Source organism: Dermacentor variabilis, unplaced genomic scaffold, assembly GCF_050947875.1.
Source record: "Dermacentor variabilis isolate Ectoservices unplaced genomic scaffold, ASM5094787v1 scaffold_15, whole genome shotgun sequence".
In the NCBI taxonomy this organism is placed as follows: Eukaryota; Metazoa; Arthropoda; class Arachnida; order Ixodida; family Ixodidae; genus Dermacentor; species Dermacentor variabilis.
The window spans coordinates 9,225,720-9,233,613 of NW_027460313.1; positions in this window are offsets into that span (position 1 = coordinate 9,225,720).

The following is a 7,894-nucleotide window of genomic DNA, read 5'->3' on the forward strand; positions in this document are numbered from 1 at the left end:
GTATAATAAATAAATAAATAAATGTGTGACCTCCCTGCCTACTGTATTCGATTATGGGAGTTATTGCTGGGATCCACACTGGGGTCTCCGCTCGCAGGCACAGTTTAAAAGTGCAGAACAGGGCAGTGTGGTGCGCCGTTGGTAATTGTGAGAGGACGCTAAGTATGATGGAGAGTAAAAAAAAAACACTATATTTGGACAAACTAGAAGACCGCCATCGAAATCTTAGATTAATATTTTTTTTGCATAATTTATATTACCTTAAAACGCATCGATATAGAGTTGTATTTTAAGCCGCCCATTTATGTCTCTCAAAGACGAGACCATTACTTGAATATATGCTAGATTCCACTCTGTGGTACCGCCTTTCGCTATTGCTTTTGTACAGTCAATAAGGCATTAGAAGCTTCTGTTGCACAATATTGTTAACATTTTGGAGCGCAGCTCTTAGGCGCGAATTCCTGCGGCGAACGTCTGCGTCCTACCTCGTAACTGAGCGAACGAGCCCAGCGAGAGATTAAAGCAAACGCGGAGCGCTGCGGGGGATTAAAAAAAGTGGCAAGAGCGAAGAGAGCACAAGGAGGAAAGCGGAGGAGAAGGGTATGGTGAAAGGGCGAGAGGAAACGCGTAGTGCCGCGCTCGAAGGGTCTTTGCGCTGACGATGGCTACGAGATGGCGCCAGAGTAGCGCGCATCGTCTGTATGGAAACAAAGCACTTCATGAGTGGAGGTTGCCTGCGGCGGCTGCTGTGAGTCGTGCCCACGCGTCATCGACGGGCTTCCTCTCGCGATCTCCCGATTAGCGATGCAGTCGCGCTACACTTAGCTCCGTTTGCAGTGTGCCACCCGAGAGAGATTGCCCGCGCCAGTCAATATATCGCCAATTGAAAACGTGTACAGCTGCGCTCAAATTTTGCATTAGAGAGTATCGCAATCGTGGGTTAATTTTTTAATGATGACATTTGCCATGCTCTAGAAAGGTGATAATATGTAGTTTCCCTTTGTGGAATTGCACATTTCCCCCTTTGCTGTAATGGCTGAAATGCCGAATCGGGTACAAAATAAATAAAAAAGTGGAAAAAGCACTTATTCCTTAATTGCGGCCACATCAGCAGAAGCACCGAGACTTGACCAACAGTGTTCGCCACAAGTTGCGCACAGCATAAGGTTGTGCGTTTGACTGTGCCTTAATTAACTTCGCCTGAAATGACATGAATGGTCGTCGATTGGACTCCCACCAAAGGTCGTGAGTTCGAATACCTTAATTGACTACCTTAAATAACTGTGTTTAAATCAACTTCGACTTAACACTAAATGTCGTGGGCTCTACTCCCGCCGATGGTCATGGGTTCATGTGCCTTAATTTACTATACCTAAATAAAAGTCTTAATTAACTTCGCCTTAATCAACATCAAAGGTCGAGGATCCGTAGCATTTTTTGTATCATGGCATGGTCACGCCAACGCCATACTTTCCGCCCCATGAGCCATAAAATGCTTTCGCATTAATGAATAACTAAATAAAACTGCGACAGAACACACCTCTCGATGACTGTGGACGGTAATGCGTTAGCACTGAATAGCCTACCGATTCAAGGTATTGGCACCGTCGTAACGACTTATGTGAAAAGGCGTCCACTGCAGCGGGGCTCCTCTTTCGCGCGTCCGTATGAACACTCGGCGCCATCTAGCATCGCCGCCGCAAAGCATGCGTGTGGCCCCGGAAATGCATGGCGCGCCGGTGCGTGCGTACGCCGAGAAACGCGTCGTGCGAGAACCGGGCTCCGGTCTCGTGTTTCTTTCCGGACATGCGGCGCCATTTACCGCGCCTGTCGCGAAGCCCGCGCCTGGCCTCCGAGGCGAGAAGCGTGGTGTGCCGGCGCCTGCAAACGCCGATAATGGTTCCCTCGCTTGTCGCACACTCCGAGGCACTTACTCAGTGACCCGAGTTGGCGAAACGTTCATTGAAGAGCGGCACACGCCCAGTGCATTCAGGGCGCGGCTCGCTAAAGCGTTGGCGTGAGCGGCGTTCATTGAAAAGCGGTGCACACCCAGTTAGTTTGTGGCGCAGACTGCAAATGCATCGGGTTGCTGCCCTTGAGGAACTCTTCTGACGTGGGCTCGATTCTGCTCAGCATTGGAGAAATTTGAGGGATATTTTTCGTCGTTATAGGGCGGCACAGTCTCAGCGGCCCATAACTAGTTACCCAAGTTGGCGTCAAACACCCAGGGGCCCAAGTTGGCGTCAAAGAGGGTCATTGGAGACCAGCAAAGACCAAGTGGCGCACACCCAGTACTCCAAGTTTACTTATAAAAGAGTTTATTTGAATAGTGGTACCTACCTAAGCCCGCCTCTACAGAGAGTTACGTCGGTGTGTAAGACGTTTGTTGAAGAGCGGCACGTATATACACAAATGCGACACACCCAGCGACCGAAGTGATGCTACCCATCTGACCACGAACTGAGATAATTTATTTGAAAGAAGGCAGAGATGTCGGCCTGAACTAACGCGCTATAGCCTGCTACCCTGCACAGGGGGAGGGGGAATGGAGGCGTAAAGGTGTGATGAGGGACGATGATGACATAGAAAGAAGGATGCACAACCATGAACACAAGCCCGCCCACCCGCCCTTGTAAAGTGCATCAAGTACCCAAAGAATGCGATTGTCTGGAAACGTTTCAGAGGAAGGCATCGTGGAGCAGGCGACACTCGCCCTACCCGTCCAGGACGTGCTGCTGCTGCTGCCGCTACACCACAGGCGGGTGTCCTAAATCCTGTGGACATGACACAGGTCTGGTTCAACCAGGTTGCAGTGAATGCAGCAGGTCATCTGCTGGCGCCAGTGCTGCTTGTGGCGTGGACAAGTCTCTCGCCATGTCAACACGCACAACTTCCATGTGGCTGGCATCGCGTGTGCCTTCGACAGTAAGCCATTTGCCACCATCAGCTCACCCGGAGGCGGTGGTGAAGGAGTCCCACGGAATTCAGTTGCACTATCGCCTTGGAGTAACACAAAAGTCAAGGTCAACACACCTGCAATACTCGGGGACACAATAATCCGCTAGTCCACGCACTCTGTCAATGGCCCAACATGGCCCAGCGGGGCCATGTTGACAGTTGCTGGCGTAAATCGCACAGCCAACGCTTGCATTACTACCCTGTCACCTTTTAAGGGGCAGCACACTCGACTAAATGCCACGTTCGTTCGTACGCGGAACGTTTGAGAGCACTGCAATCGCGGCACGCAAGCGGGCATGTTACGTGGAATATTTTTTTTTTGTAATTCGCGGGTATCTGCAGTAAGTGCGAAACAACTAATACTTAATAGATAGAAGGTTAGAAACTAATTGCACGCCTTGCCACACCACCAGCTTCAAAGTTCTAAATTAGACGCGTCTATTTAACCTAACCTTACCCAACCCAACCTAACCCAACCGTTGCAGTTGTAGTCGAAAAATGCAAAGCCTCTGTCTCACTATATATATATATATATATATATATATATATATATATATATATATATATAATCTTTTGAAGATATAGGTAGAAGCTACTAAGTCGGATGTGATTTCTGCCACCAAGTAAAACAGTAATTTAGCTGACAAGTGTAGCGATTTGAGCGAGTTAGCACGTATTTACTTCCCGTACGCAGTGGACGATAAAGCAGACCGAAAGGAGAAAGTGGGCGGATACACAGCGCGCAGCTCTACCGTGTGTCACCTCTTATGTTTTATTGGTTCAGTTGAATATGCATTAGGTACATGTGAAGTCAACATGCACCTACTCATGCCTGTTATAAGCTATGCATAAATTACAACAATGCAAAAACGATGTCGCCTTAAAAAGCAAATATTCAGGCCAAACTACAGATATCGCATAAGTAACGATTTATTTTTACAAAACCAGAAGAAAATAGAACTTCTTGCTGATAACGGTGAAGCTGCGTGCGTGATACAACACTAATGTATGGAAAAAAGACAACGCAGAAATATCCGCGTCACCGGTCAACTGCGTCATCCGCCGAATTCTCGTGATGAGCTCCATCGGCTAAATTCCCGGGCGAAGCGAAGCTTCCAGGTCAGCGTTTGCGGAGCCGATTTTATGGAAGCCTATAACCCGCCCACAGAAACAGCCAGGACGTCCTTGTACTGCTTGAAAAGTTCGAGAATTTCTGTGAAAATTACTCCGCCCCAGTCAGAATAGCGGTGGAGTGCTTGGCCTCGCAGAATTTCCCGTGTGTTGAGGTATCGCAGGGCTTGTCGCGGGAAAGGGCAGCGCGTCGAAGGCCACGGCGGCGGGATTCTCGACGCCACGCGCGGAGCAAGCCACGCCTAAGCTGTGGTTGCACTCAAAGCGAGGCACGCCGCCCTTGCGCCAAGCCCCACCGCTGGAACAGGGGCTAGGACAGCACGGTGCTCCTGCGATGGCCAGGCGGTGGGCGGAGGCATCGACAACACGGGGCTGGCCTGGGAAGACACGCTGTGCCAGCTGCGAGCTCGTTCCGCCTCCTGTGGGCCTTCGTCTTGGTTGCTGAAGCTGGAGCGGAAAGCGGCGGCGTCGGTGCGCCAGCCGATCCACGACCAGTGGGACACGGGCCGTCTGCTCGGTTGTCAATTCCGCTGAAATATTTAGATCTCGCGTTATGTCAGGCTGTTCACGTCAACGTTGGTGAAGATTAATTCAAAGTCTCTTTGTTCCCCAGCATATTATTTTACCCGCAGTGGTAGCCCAGTGGCTATCGTTGGGCGTGTGAGCTCAAGGACGCAGGTACGAAACCGGTCGGGGTGGCCGCTGTGGGGCGAAATGCAAGACCCCAGGTAGTCTCAATTAATGCAGAGTCAGATCATGGTTTTGGAGCGTCAAGTCCGCAATCGTTTAAATGCTACTTCTTTTTTTCTTTTCAGTAATCGCTTTTGATACTAAATGCCTAAATGCCTAAGTTACACAAAAGTAACATGAAATCAAATCGCCTATATTTTCTGAAACAAGTTGTTAAAGGCCAGTCGCCGTCGTTATATAATGGTATAACTGGCACTTGGCTACAGGGAGCATATTCACAGAGTTGCGATTACGCCAGAACTGTTCTCAGGAGCCGATACCAGCCGATCGTGATCTTGTACGTTTTATTACCGAAGGGCGACCTTCCAATGGCAAACACGCACTAAAAAACAAAAAGCCGCCGCTTGCTGGGCTGCTGCTTAGAAGCATCACAGGCAATGCAATAAAGCTACCAAAAAAAAAAAAAAAAGAAGACGCGCAGATGATACACATGTAGTGCGGCGTGTGCTCTTTTTATGTTTGTCTTTTTGCTGTGTCTGAACTGTAGTTAAACTGCCCTCAACTTGTCCAGCAACAAGTTCCAGGAGTCTACGCACCCAGTGTAAAAAAACAAGCAATTATCTGTTGCAATTACCACTAAGTAATAAGTAATCAAAATATCCCTAAAATATGGCTATCGCGACGATTTCTGCAAGCCTCGATGTACGGTGCCACTGAGATGAGCGCCAACACTCGACAAACCACTGCATCTCAAGGCTACATTTTCAACGTTCTCTCTCGGAAAGACCTTCGTTTCGATTACAGAACACGTACGAATATTCACCTGTCAGCCCTTCCGTTGACGAAGGCGTGCGGGCAACCGTCCCCGGACCACAGAAACGCCGACACGTGACAGCCGCCAGTATATTGTCTTGCTGAGGTGTTGTCGTGGCGAAATCCGCGGCCAGTCGTCGTTCGTCAGTGCATTTCTATTGTTTGTGAAGTGTTTAGTGTGTGCAAGCTCATGCTCTGCGGGGACGTGGAGTTAAATCCCGGTCCGAATACGGGAGACCCCAGTACGAAAGATCTACTAAGGCAGTTGCTGGCGGCCAGAATAAACTTACAGACGAGGTTGCAGCTCTTCGGGTACAACAGGCAAACATGGAAAAACTGATGTCTGATTTCACCTCCAGGTTTGCCGACATAGAAAGCCATGTAGCAAGGATAGAGGGCATCGCAGAAACATTCCATACACTTCAGGCGAAAGTCGACAGTTTAGAGGACAGAAGCAGGCGCTCGAACTTGATGGTTTTCGGTTCGTCCGAAGACGCGGGTGAGACTATGTTGGAACTAACACAAAAAGTTGTCGATACATTTACTGAAAAGCTTAATATCGGCTGCAAATCAGTTGGAAGAATTCACCGGGTTGGAAAACCTGGAAAACAAAGACCAGTTATAATATTCTTCCAAAACTGCAATGAAAAACAGGAAATTATGAAAAACGCTTACAAATTTAAAGGAACGGACTTATCGGTTCAACACGATTGCTCAAGCGAAACACTCCGCAAAAGAAAGCTTCTTTGGGCTAGTGCCAAACGAAAAAAAAAAAAAAGACGGAAGGAAAATAATGCTGATAAACGATAAGCTCAAAGTGGACAGTGAAATTTACGCTTGGGGCGACGCCATATGTGCGAGGGTCAAACTGCCCCGACGTCAGTTCAGTTCAGGCATTGAGTGACGTCAGGCTTCTAGCGATAAGGAACTACGCCTACTGAACCTTAATGCCCGTAGCATAGCTAATAAAAGTGACCAACTTGAAGCTTTAATCTTAGATTATAATTCGCATATTGTGGTATTCACCGAAACTTGGCAGGAAGATGAAATAAATGACGACGACATTTTTCCTCCGTGGTATAACGCGTTTCGTTGCGACAGGTAATCAAGAGGTGGTGGTGTAGCTGTGTTGGTGAAGCAGGGTATTCAAGCTTTTGTTTTACCGCATCTTATTCATCACGAGAGCGTCTCTTTAAAACTGTGCTGCTGGGGCCGGTCTTTGCTTTTATTTGCGGTATACCGACCACCTGATTCACCACAAACGTTCTTTCACGACTTGGCTGATCACATGTCTAAGTACATTAACGATAAAATAATTCTTGCTAGTGATTTCAACCTGCCTGGATTGGATTGGAATTGTCCTGTTTCTGGTTCTGCCCCTGGCACGCATTACATTTTCGATATTATGTTACAACATAACCTTCAACAGGTAGTGACAGAACCCACGCGTGTGCAGGGTAATTGTGCTTCCGTACTTGACCCAGTGTTTATCAGCCGATCGATTCAAAATGTTCGTGTCTCTGTGGAAAACGGCCTCTCCGATCACTATGTGGTGCATTTTTCATGCAGCATCCAAAATCCCAACAACTCGCCACCTGCAAAGCCTGTCTGTGTAACAGACTTTTCGCGTGCCAGGGACGAAAGCGTGCTTGATTACCTTGATCTATGCCTTAGCGATCTTAAAGGAAATGATGTGCATATACTATGACATAAGTTTAAAGAAATCTGCACGTACTGCATAAACCATTTTATTCCCAATAGAATGAAGAAAGCGCACAAAAGAAACCCCTGGATCACGCGTAGTGTCTTGCACTTAAAACGAAAACTAAAGCGATTAAAACGTACACGTGTCTCCCGAAACGCTATAGCAGCTGCACGACTTGCACTGCGTCAAGCTGTCAGCCAATCAAAACGTCATTACTTTGAGCACACGCTGCCGAGGTTTATTCAAAACGCTCCGCAGAAGTTTTGGAGACACTTGTCCAAGAAAAACAAGCCTATCGACCATATTATGCACAATGACGTTCTTGTCACCGATAAAGCGAGCATTGCTGAACATTTTAATACATATTTTTACAGTGTTTTTTCGAAATCCAACTCCCAAATACGGCAAACAGCTGCATCATGTCCTCCCGAACCAAGCATTGCATCTTCTGCAGGCGTGTTATCCATGTTGTTAAATTTGAAAACAAAAGTGTCTCCTGGTCCTGACGGGATTCCAAATATGTTCTTGCAGCGTTATAGCAAAATGATATCCAAATTTCTTGTCATAATTTTTCGTGCAAGCCTATCAACTAGCAGC